This window comes from Chlorocebus sabaeus, chromosome 20 (genome assembly GCF_047675955.1).
Source record: "Chlorocebus sabaeus isolate Y175 chromosome 20, mChlSab1.0.hap1, whole genome shotgun sequence".
NCBI classification, from domain to species: domain Eukaryota; kingdom Metazoa; phylum Chordata; class Mammalia; order Primates; family Cercopithecidae; genus Chlorocebus; species Chlorocebus sabaeus.
The window spans coordinates 134,723,060-134,734,021 of NC_132923.1; positions in this window are offsets into that span (position 1 = coordinate 134,723,060).

Sequence of the window (10,962 nt, forward strand, 5' to 3'; positions counted from 1 at the left end):
CAGCCGCGCCCCCTCCCTCCCGGGCCGGGGTCTGGCTCTCCGGGACCGCTGCCCTCACGCGCCGCAGACGGGACCCTCCGCGTGTCTTCATGGGAGGGGACCGTGGCACAAGCCCCGCGTGGACACCGTGGTCCACGGGCACGACAGAACCTCGTCCCGAGGCGGTTTGTGGGGGTCGCAGGTCTGCGTGGCCGGTTCCGGCTGCGCCGGCCGGGGGTAGGGAGGGGGCCAGTCCCTGCAGCTGTCAGGAGAGAGACCTCCACCAGCGGCTGCTTCCAAAACCCTCCTGCCTTCGCCAGAGCCAGGGCGAGGCGACTTTGGGAGCAAGTCCCGGTCCCTGGGGACCCTCGACGGGGGCGGGGACAGGAAAAGCAGGTGGGGGCTGTGCCGCAGGTCGCAGTTCTGACTCTCCACACCTCTCAGGGCCCCAGGCCCGCCCTCCACACCCCTAGGATCTGGGAAAGGGAAGGCCTCACGCTCTCCTGCTTTGGATCTTTTGAACATAAAGTTGCGCTGCCGTTTCCTGAAGAGGCTGCTCACAAACTTTAATCATTGTTATGTCAGTTATTCACTTCTGGGCTCGCGATGTCGCTGACAGTACAGTGAAGCCCTCGTGAAAACACTTAAACATGCCGAAGCTGTCCCTGAGGCTGCTTGCTTCTGGATGAAGGGCCCTGGTGGCACAGGGGCAGGCGGAGAAAGTGCAGAGGGATTTGCTGGGGAATTTCCAGCCCGATCCCTACTGTGGGAAATGGAAGAATGAGGCTGGTTCCAGCTTGCTTGCTTTATTTTATTTTATTTTTCGAGATGGAGTCTTGCTCTGGTGCCCAGGCTGGAGTGCAATGGCAGAGTCTCGGCTCACTGCAACCTCCACCTCCCAGATTCAAGCAAATCTCCTGCCTCAGCCTCCCAAGTAGCTGGGACTACAGGCACCTGCCATCACGCCCGGATATTTTTTGTATTTTTAGTACAGATGGGGTTTCACCATGTTGGCCAGGCTGGTCTTGAACTCCTAACCTCATGATTCACCCGCCTCGGCCCCCCAAAGTGCTGGGATTACAGGCATGAGCCACCACGCCCAGCCGCAGCCTGCTTTCTTAAATCCAGGAACGGGGCTGTAATAAGCCCAACGGGCTCAGCTCCAAGGCCCCCTTCCTGGCTGCTCACTGGTCACTGCTGAGAGGGGTCCTTTGGGTACAGAGGCACTGACCTCCCTGTGTTCCCGGGGTTCCTTTCCGAGCCTGTGCTCTGCACACAGGCAGCCTGGTTCCCACGTGCCCCTTCCCACGTGTTCCTTCCGTGGGTTAATTTAGGAGTTAATCCACGAAGAAGTGTCCAGAGCTTGGCCCGGCCCCCGGTGAGAGGCATAAGTTTTATTCTTTCCCCTCCAGGACAGGGGTCTTGTCGGTCTTCTCCTTGGTGGTGTATTGGATGAAGTAGGTGCTCAGCAAATGGAAGAGGAGGTGCGTGCTCCATATTTGCAAAGTCCACACACACAGTGTGACCAGCGCTCCATCACAGCCTCAGGACACTGCCCGGCCCTGCCTGGCTGTCATTCCTGAGCTTTGGAACTAAGCAGTGAGAGTGGTTCATGGTCGCAATCCCTTCAATATCTGTGAAGATCTTATCTGAGAATATCTTTTTTTTCTTTTTTTTCTTTTTTTTTTTTTGAGATGGGGTCTCGCTGTCACCCAGGTTGGAGCTCAGTGGCACGATCTCGGCTCACTGCAAGCTCTGCCTCCCAGGTTCATGCCATTCTCCTGCCTCAGCCTCCTGTGTAGCTGGGACTACAGGCACCCGCCACCGCACCCAGCTAATTTTTGTATTTTTAGTAGAGATGGGGTTTCACCGTGTTAGCCAGGATGGTCTGGATCTCCTGATCTTGTGATCCGCCCATCTAGGCCTCCCAAAGTGCTGGGATTACAGGCGTGAGCCACCGCGCCCAGCCTTCTTCTTTTTCTTTTAAGAGACAAGGTCGGCCGGGCGCGGTGGCTCAAGCCTGTAATCCCAGCACTTTGGGAGGCCGAGACAGGCGGATCACGAGGTCAGGAGATCGAGACCATCCTGGCTAACCCGGTGAAACCCCGTCTCTACTAAAAAATACAAAAAACTAGCTGGGCGCAGTGGTGGGCGCCTGTAGTCCCAGCTACTAAGGAGGCTGAGGCAGGAGAATGGCGGGAACCCGGGAGGCGGAGCTTGCAGTGAGCCGAGATCTGGCCACAACACTCCAGCCTGGGGGACAGAGCGAGACTCCGTCTCAAAAAAAAAAAAAAAAAAAAAGAGAGACAAGGTCTTGCTCTGTAGCCCAGGCTGGAGTGCAGTGGCATGATCTCAGCTCACTGTAGCCTCCACCTCCTGGGTTCACGGGATCCTTCCACCTCAGCTTCTGGAGGAACTGGGACCACAGAGGCACATCACTCTACCCAGATAATTTTCTATTTTTTGTAGAGATGGGGTCTCACTATGTTTTCCAGGCTGGTCTCAAACTGCTGGCCTCAAGGGATCCTCCCCCTTGGCCTCCCAAAGTGCTGGGATTGCAGGTGTGAGCCTCCTTATCCATGATGAACTTTGCTAGAAAGTTGTGCTGTTGTGTGTATGTCAGTTGAAGCTGGGCGGGCATCTTAGCCAAATATTTGGTGGTTTGGTGGCATCAATTTGTCTCCTCTTCCTTCAGTCCTAGAGGCAAATGCATGTCCCATCCATCATTCACAGGTTTCTGCAAGGTTTGAAGTCTGCACACTTCCTTTTTCTTTTCTTTTCTTTTTTTTTTTTTTTTTTTTTTTGGTTACGGAGTTTTGCTCTTGTTGCCTAGGCTGGAGTGCAGTGGTGCGATCTCAGCTCATTGCAACCTCCACCTCCTCGGTTCAAGCAATTTTCCTGCCTCAGCCTCCCAAGTAGCTGGGTTTACAGGTGCCTGCCACCACGCCCAGCTAATTTTTGTATTTTTAATAGAGACAGGGTTTTCCCATGTTGGCCAGGCTGGTCTCGAACTCCTAACCTCAAGTGATCGGCCCACCTCAGCCTCCCAAAGTGCTGGGATTACAGGCATGAGCCACCGCACCTGGCCTCCTAACTAATATTTCAGTTTGGATCTGAAGAACGAGAATTTTCATAATTTCTTATTCAAGATTTTTGAGAATTAGTTTGTTGCCATTTCTGAACTTCCGTCCCATGGTGATGTGTGTAATCAGTCGGCTTCCTTATCCTCATCCTCCACCAGAGAAGCTCCAACCACCCCAGAACCCAGAAGGCCAGCCAGGGAGCAGCCTCGCCCAGGGGTCAGGAGCCAGGGCCTGTGTGGCTGGGGCCTGCGTGGGTGGCACCTGGTGGACATGAGCCCCAGGACAGGGAGTTTCCATGCCCATGATGGAAGCAGCTCACTTCTCAGCCCCTTTCAAGAATCCGGGAAGAATGGCCAGTGCGGTGGCTCACGCCTGTAATCCCAGCACTTTGGGAGGCCGAGGCAGGCAGATCACGAGGTCAGGAGATCGAGACCATCCTGACTAACACAGTGAAACCCTGTCTCTACTAAAAATACAAAAAATTAGCCGGCATGATGGTGGCTGCCTGTAGTCCCAGCTACTCAGGAGTCCGAGGCAGGAGAATGGCGTGAACCCGGGAGGCGGAGGTTGCAGTGAGCTGAGGTCTCGCCACTGCACTCTATCCTGGGTGACACAGTGAGACTCTGTCTCGTAAAAAAAGAAAAAAATTTTTAAAAAAAGAAAGTGCATGTTGAACCCACAATGACATCCCTCTACACGGTCATAAATGGTTAAACTTAAAGATTTCCAATGTCAAGTGTTGATCAGCATTGGAGCAACTTAAACCCTCACACACTATTGCGGGGAGTACAAAGTACAGCCACTTTGGAAAGCAGATTGGAGGCCAGGCTCGGTGGCTCACGCCTGTAATCCCAGCACTTCGGGAGGCCAAGGCGGGCAGATCCCCTGAGGTCAGGAGTTCGAGACCAGCCTGGCCAACATGGTGAAACCCCATCTCTACTAAAAACACAAAAATTAGCTGGGTGTGCGCCTGTAATCCCAGCTACTGGGAGGTGGAGGTTGCAGTGAGCCAAGATCACGCCACTGCACTCTAGCCTGGGTGACACAGTGAGACTCCATCTCAAAAAATAAATACATAAAAAAAAAATAAAATAAATTACAAAAAGAAAAGAAGGGAAAGCAGATTGGCAGCTTCTTACCAACTTAAATATACAGTCCCCTTGAAACCCAGTAATCCCACACATATTTATTCAAAAGAAATGAAAACATGTGTCCATACACAGACTTGTATTTAAATGTTAAAAGCAGCTTTACTCATAATAGCCCAGAACTGCATACGTTCCAGAGCTCATCAACAGGTAGACAGTTAAACAAACTGAGGTGTGAGCATGCAATGGAATGAAATATTACTCAGCAATAAAAAATCCACTGCTAACATGCACAACGGTGTGGGCGGCTGTTCAGAGTGTGGAGCCGAGAGGAGCCAGACACGAACGACGGCTCTGCTAGAAATCCACTGCCACACGAGTCACTGCGACACACAGCTTAAAACAGCGTTTATCATCTCAGCTTTTGTAGGTCTGGGTCCCGGCTCAGTCGTCCTTACAAAGCTGCAGTCCGATGTCAGCCAGAGTCATGGTCACCTCCAGGATCAGCTGTGGCAGCGTCCCAGGGTGGCTGTTGGAGTGAGTTTCCTGCTGTCTCGGGGGTGGTGGAGGGGTCTGGCTGTCACGGCTGCCTTCAGTTCCTGGCCCATGAGCCTCCCCACCTCGGCTGGCAACCCAGCACTGGCTTCATCAAAGTGAGTAGGGGCGAGAGTGCCCTGAGACCTGAATCACGGCATTTTATAAATGAATCTCAGGATGTCTCATCACTCTTTTACTTTTATTTTTACTTTTATTTATTTATTTTTTTTGAGATGGCATCTAGCTCTGTCACCCAGGCTGGAGTGCGGTGGCACGATCTCAGCTCACTGCAATCTCTGCCTCCCAGTTCTCCTGCTTCGGCCTCCAGAATAGCTGGGATTACAAGCGTGTGCCACCATGCCCAGCTGATTCTTGTACTTTAGTAGAGACAGGGTTTTACCATGTGGGCCAGCCTGGTCTCGAACTCCTGACCTCAAGTGATCCGCCCACCTTGGCCTCCCAACATGCTGGGATTACAGATATGAGGCACTGCACCCTGCCTTTTTATCATTTTTTTTAGAAACTGGGTCTCACTCTGTTGCCCAGGTTGGAATGCAGTGGTGCCATCACAGCCCACTACAGTCCCTACCTCCTGGGTTCAAGCGATCCTCCCACCTCAACCTCCTGAATACCTGGGACCACAGGCGTGTGCCACCACCTCTGGCTTACTTTCTGTAGAGACGGAGACTCCCTATGTTATCCAGGCTGGTCTCAAACTCCTGGGCTCAGGAGATCCTCCTGCCTCAGCCTCCCACAGTGCCGGGATCACAGGTGTGGCCATCGTGCCCAGCCCATCACTCTTGATGGATGAGAACAACACGTTGCTTGATCCAGACCACATGTGAGGAGGAAGGCCACACCACACCAGGGGAGGGAGTGTGGGGAGCCCGGGGAGAAGGCTGCCAACCCACCTTCCTGCCGGACGGTCCCGTTAATGAGCTGCTGCGAGTTCTGTTCGCGGCCAGATCTTGTCTCCCCAGCAGCCCATTTTAGGCATTTTAATGTTGTCGCCTCAGTCGTGCTCGTATCTAAAGTAGGACGTGTTTGTCACTTGATCGACAGCCCTTTTGTTAGAAACGTTACTTTGTGTTTAAGGTTTTCTATCGCACGAAATAATTCAAATTGCCACTTTAAAAAACATAGAATATGAGAATAGAATACCGACTTCTCCACATTAAAAATGAGTAATGGTTCTCGGATATCTATTTAACTCAAGTATAGAAAAAATGTTCTAAGCGGCCAAGCCGGATTGTTCATTGGTTCTCAGGGCCTTGATGGCTAAAGACAGCAGCACAGCTAAGCGTGGCTTCCGACTGAACTGCTTCCTTTGTTTCAGTAGACGGCCGATCTCAGGCTGCTACACACATTTTGCATTTGGTCTTTTCTGCCAAGTTTCCTCTGCTTATCCAAATGAACGGAGTCCATCTGAAAATCACAGGATTAATAATTACTATCTAAACTCGATAACATTCTTCTCTGTGTCCCTGCCATTTTCTCTGTTTGGTGCATTTTCCCAGGAAAGTAACAGAACAACCTCACAAATACATCAAGAAGGGGGTTTAAATTTAGCGAGTGCTGTTTCCTCTCCCAGGTCCCGGTGACTCACCTCCACCTCCCAGGGCCATCCTGCTGCTGCGGAGCTGCGACAATGGACAGGGGCCAGCTCCCCGCCCACGCCTCGGACTCCAGGACGTCCCTTCCCCTATGCTGTGGGCATCCGAGCATCCGGCAAGGTGTCAGTCCAAAAGAAACCATGTAAGTGGGCTGCAGGCTGGCGTCTGAATACCCACCTCAACCTGCAGACCACACTTCCGTGGCTTTCTGTGTGCCCTGTCCAGGGAAGAACCAAGTCAGTGACTCCCAGGGCTAACTAACGGGCAAGATGTTCATTCCTTCCAGATTCAAGGGTACGCGTTCTGCTCCGTGCCATATGGGGAGAGTGCAACGCCTCCCAGCGCAGAGCAGAAGGAAGAGGCAGGCCGGGCACGGTGGCTCAAGCCTGTAATCCCAGCACTTTGGGAGGCCGAGACGGGCGGATCACGAGGTCAGGAGATCGAAACCATCCTTGCTAACCCGGTGAAACCCCGTCTCTACTAAAAAATACAAAAAAACTAGCCGGGCGAGGTGGCGGGCACCTGTAGTCCCAGCTGCTCAGGAGGCTGAGGCAGGAGAATGGCGTGAACCCAGGAGGCAGAGCTTGCAGTGAGCTGAGATCGCACCACTGCACTCCAGCCTGGGCGACAGAGCGAGACTCCGTCTCAGAAAAAAAAAAAAAAAAAAGAAGGAAGAGGCAGCAGCTATTGCCCTGAGCACCCACCCAAAGGGCTCTGGACGGATCCTCCCTGATGCAGAAGCAGTTCCACGTGTCCAGCAAGCAGGAAGAGCACTGTGAAGGAATACCCGGTGTGTTGGGATCAAGGGATCTGGGCGTGAAGTCTGAGCTGCCTTCCCATGACTGTTCTCACAATCTGGTGCCGGAGTCCCCTCAGTGGGCACTCTCAGTGGTGCCAAGACAAGGGGGTGGGCTTTGTTCAGGAGCCTGGGTGAGGAGCACGCGTCCCATCTCAAACAGGGAGGCTTCCGTCGATGGAGATCGTCCTTGTTACAGATTGTGAAAGCCTCACCAGAGCCTCGGTCAGAGGGTGGGTTCTGCCACGGAACAGGAGATGGGGCATAACCTCCAGTGTGCCCCAGAGAGCGGGCAGCCCACGCCTGTGCGAAGCAGGTGGTCGCTGTCAAATTAAACAACCTGAGCCTCTTTCTAACAGAGTTGAGCGTCCTGCACCTCTGACACCGAGGAAACAAATCACGACTCTCACCCTGTCGTTTTGTGAAAGAAGAAAACAAAGCTGGGAAATCCGTTTGGGAACTACACACGGCCAGTTTGGAGCAGAGCTGGGACTGGCACCCAGACCTCTGACTCCTGGAGCTCTTCCCTGATTCTCTTTTTTGTATTTTGTATTTTCAGTAGAGACGCGGTTTCACCATGTTGGACCAAGGTGGTCTTGAACTCCTGACCTCAGGTGATCCACCCGCCTCGGCCTCCCAAAGTGCTGGGATTACAGGCGTGAGCCACCACGCCCAGCTCTTTTACAGTTTTTATTTTATTTTATTTTGTTAAATAGAGATAGCATCTCACTATGTTGCCCAGGCTGGCCTCAAACTCCTGGGTTCAAACGACCCTCCTGCTTCAGCCTTCCAAAGTGCTGGGATTAACAGAGTCAGCCACCTGTCTGGCCAGCATGCATTTTCTGAATGACTAATAGGCATCTTTTCATGTGCTTATTTATTTGTGTATCTTTTGGTGACATACGTGTCTGTTCAAATCTTTTAAAAGCCTAATGTTTTTAAAAATGAAGTTGTCAATCTTATTATTAAGAGTTTTTTCGTTGAGCATGGTGACACGCCTGTAATCCAGCACTTTGGGAGGCTGAGGCGGGTGGATCACGAGGTCAGGAGATGGAGACCATCCCGGCTAGCATGGTGAAACACCGTCTCTACTAAAAATACAAAAAATTAGTCAGGTGTGGTGGCGGGTGCCTGTAGTCCCAGCTACTCGGGAGGCCGAGGCAGGAGAATGGCGTGAACCCTAGAGGCAGAGCTTGCAGTGAGCCGAGATTGAGCCACTGCACTCCAGGCTGGGCAACAGAGCGAGACTCAGTCTCAAAAAAAAAAAGAGTTTTTTCCTACATTTTAGGTGCATGTCTGTTGTTGGATATATGTTGCACAGATACTTTCTCCCAGCCTAGGGCCTGCGATTCATTTTCACAACAGTATCTTTTGAAGAAACAAAGTTTGCAATCCTGGCAATGTGGCCCTGTTTCTGTATGGGCCGCGCCCCCCCCCCCATCCCCTTCCACCCTGACTCCCTTTTCCTGTGTGGAGGCAGGGACGCCTTCCTAGGCAAGTAGCTGGTGTCCTCGGAGGGCTCACCTCACCCATTTCCCCCTCTCAGGATCTTGCCCGTGGCTCCCTGATGTTCCATCACTTGGGGGCTGTTGTCTCAAATATTTTGCTGAGTCTTTCAGTTGTTTCACGCATGAGGCAAACCTGTCCCTGTTACTCCATCTCGGCCAGAAGTAGAAACTTACCTTCATTTTTTTTTTTTTTTTGAGACGGAGTCTCGCTCTGTCGCCCAGGCTGGAGCGCAGTGGCCGGATCTCAGCTCACTGCAAGCTCCGCCTCCCGGGTTCCGGTCATTCTCCTGCCTCAGCCTCCCGAGTAGCTGGGACTACAGGTGCCCGCCACCTCGCTCGGCTAGTTTTTTGTATTTTTTAGTAGAGACGGGGTTTCACCCTGTTAGCCAGGATGGTCTCGATCTCCTGACCTCGTGATCCGCCCGCCTCGGCCTCCCAAAGTGCTGGGATTACAGGCTTGAGCCACCGCGCCCGGCCTCATTTTTAAAATAAAATAAAATTGGCCAGGCGTGGTGGCTCAAGCCTGGATGACAGAGCGAGACGTGGTCTAAAAAACAACAACAACAACAACAACAAAACCAGCTGTACTGAGATAGGATTCGCACAGCATAAACTTGCCTTCACTTTGCAAAGTCGTTTTCTCCCTGGGCACAGTCGCTGGGGTCCTGGCGCTGGGGCTCATCTGGCCTTCCCTTCTCTCAGCACTTCCAAGTCGCTTCTTGTCTTCTGGCTTCAGGGTTTCTCACAGGAAGTTTGCTGCCGTTTCTTTGCTGCACTTTGTGAAATGTGTGTCTTTACACTCGTTCTTGTAAAGAGTTTTTCTTTCTCGTTTTCATCAGCTTGGTTGCTGGGCATCTTGGTGTGATTTTCTTTTTCTTTTTCATATATGTGTGTATGTACATATATATATATGTACTTTTTGTTTGTTTTGTTTTGTTTTTTGAGACGGAGTCTCGCTCTGTCGCCCGGGCTGGAGTGCAGTGGCGCGATCTTGGCTCACTGCAAGCTCCACCTCCAGGGTTCACGCCATTCTCCTGCCTCAGCCTCCCGAGTAGCTGGGACTACAGGTGCCCACCACCACGCCCGGCTAAGTTTTTGTATTTTTAGTAGAGATGGGGTTTCCCCGTGTTAGCCAGGATGGTCTTGATCTCCTGACCTCGTGATCCGCCCGCCTCAGCCTCCTAAAGTGCTGGGATTACAGGTGTGAGCCACCATGCCTGGCCCACTGTCCCATTCTTAATATTGGCTGAACCGTCTTACTGTTCTTGTACCCACCCCCGGCACCCTCCCGAGCACACATCTTTCTCAAATGCCTGAACTACTGCACCAGCCGCCATCCTCCCAGGGCACTACAGGGAGAGCTCTACCTCGTGCAGGGCATCCATGTGCCACCCAGGATGGGATCCTGTTGCCAGCTGGGCAGTAAGTGATCCAGCTCCAGATCCACGGTGCCATCTGCCTTCTCAGACCATTCCTGGCACCGCCTGTGCCCCTTTGTGCCCTCCAGTAAGCAGACCATGCAATGAAATCAGGAATGCAAAAGACTTGTTGGGAGCTCACACCCATGAAAAATCAAGGCAGAGTTGGGGAGCTGGGCTGAGAAAGCCTTCAGGCCACAATACCCGTCCAACGTCTGTGAAAGAAAATCGGGAGGAAACAGAATCAGGCTGGGAGAGCCTGACTGCAATGCAAATCTCTCAACATTTTGGCCACCCCAGTGGAGGGGCACAGCAGGGCTCTGCAGCAGAGAGTGCTCAGCGTCCACCAGGAGTCCTGTGTTGGGGGCCAGGGCTGCCCAGTGCCCTGCGTGCTCAGTCATGGGCCAGGGGCCGCCTGGAGAGTGTGCTCTGCTCAAACGCTTTCGTGCGTCCCTGCGGCAGGGCCGAAGGCTGGAGGCTACCTGCACACCTCACAGCTAAATGCAAATCCATGCTCCAGTGAAGATGGAAGTGGCGCCCCTACATGGCTGCCACAACATTTCAGAATGGTAACTTAGTGTCCTAGCACCCTCCAAAGGTGGCCAATGAGGATATTTTATTTTATTTTATTTTTAGAGGCAGGGTCTCGCTCTGTTGCTCAGGCTGGAATGCAGTGGAATATCACAGCTCACTGCAGCCTTGACCTCCTGCGTTCAAGTGACCCTCCTGCCTCAGCCTCTGGAGTAGCTGGGACTACAGGCACATGCCACTACACCCAGCTAATTTTTTTGGTTGTTTTAGACGGAGTCTCTCTCTGTCACCAGGCTGGAGTGCGGTGGTACGATCTCAGCTCACTGCAACCTCCTCCTCTCGGGTTCAAGCGATTCTCCTGCCTCAGCTTCCTATGTAGCTGGAAATATAGGAGCGTACCACCACACCC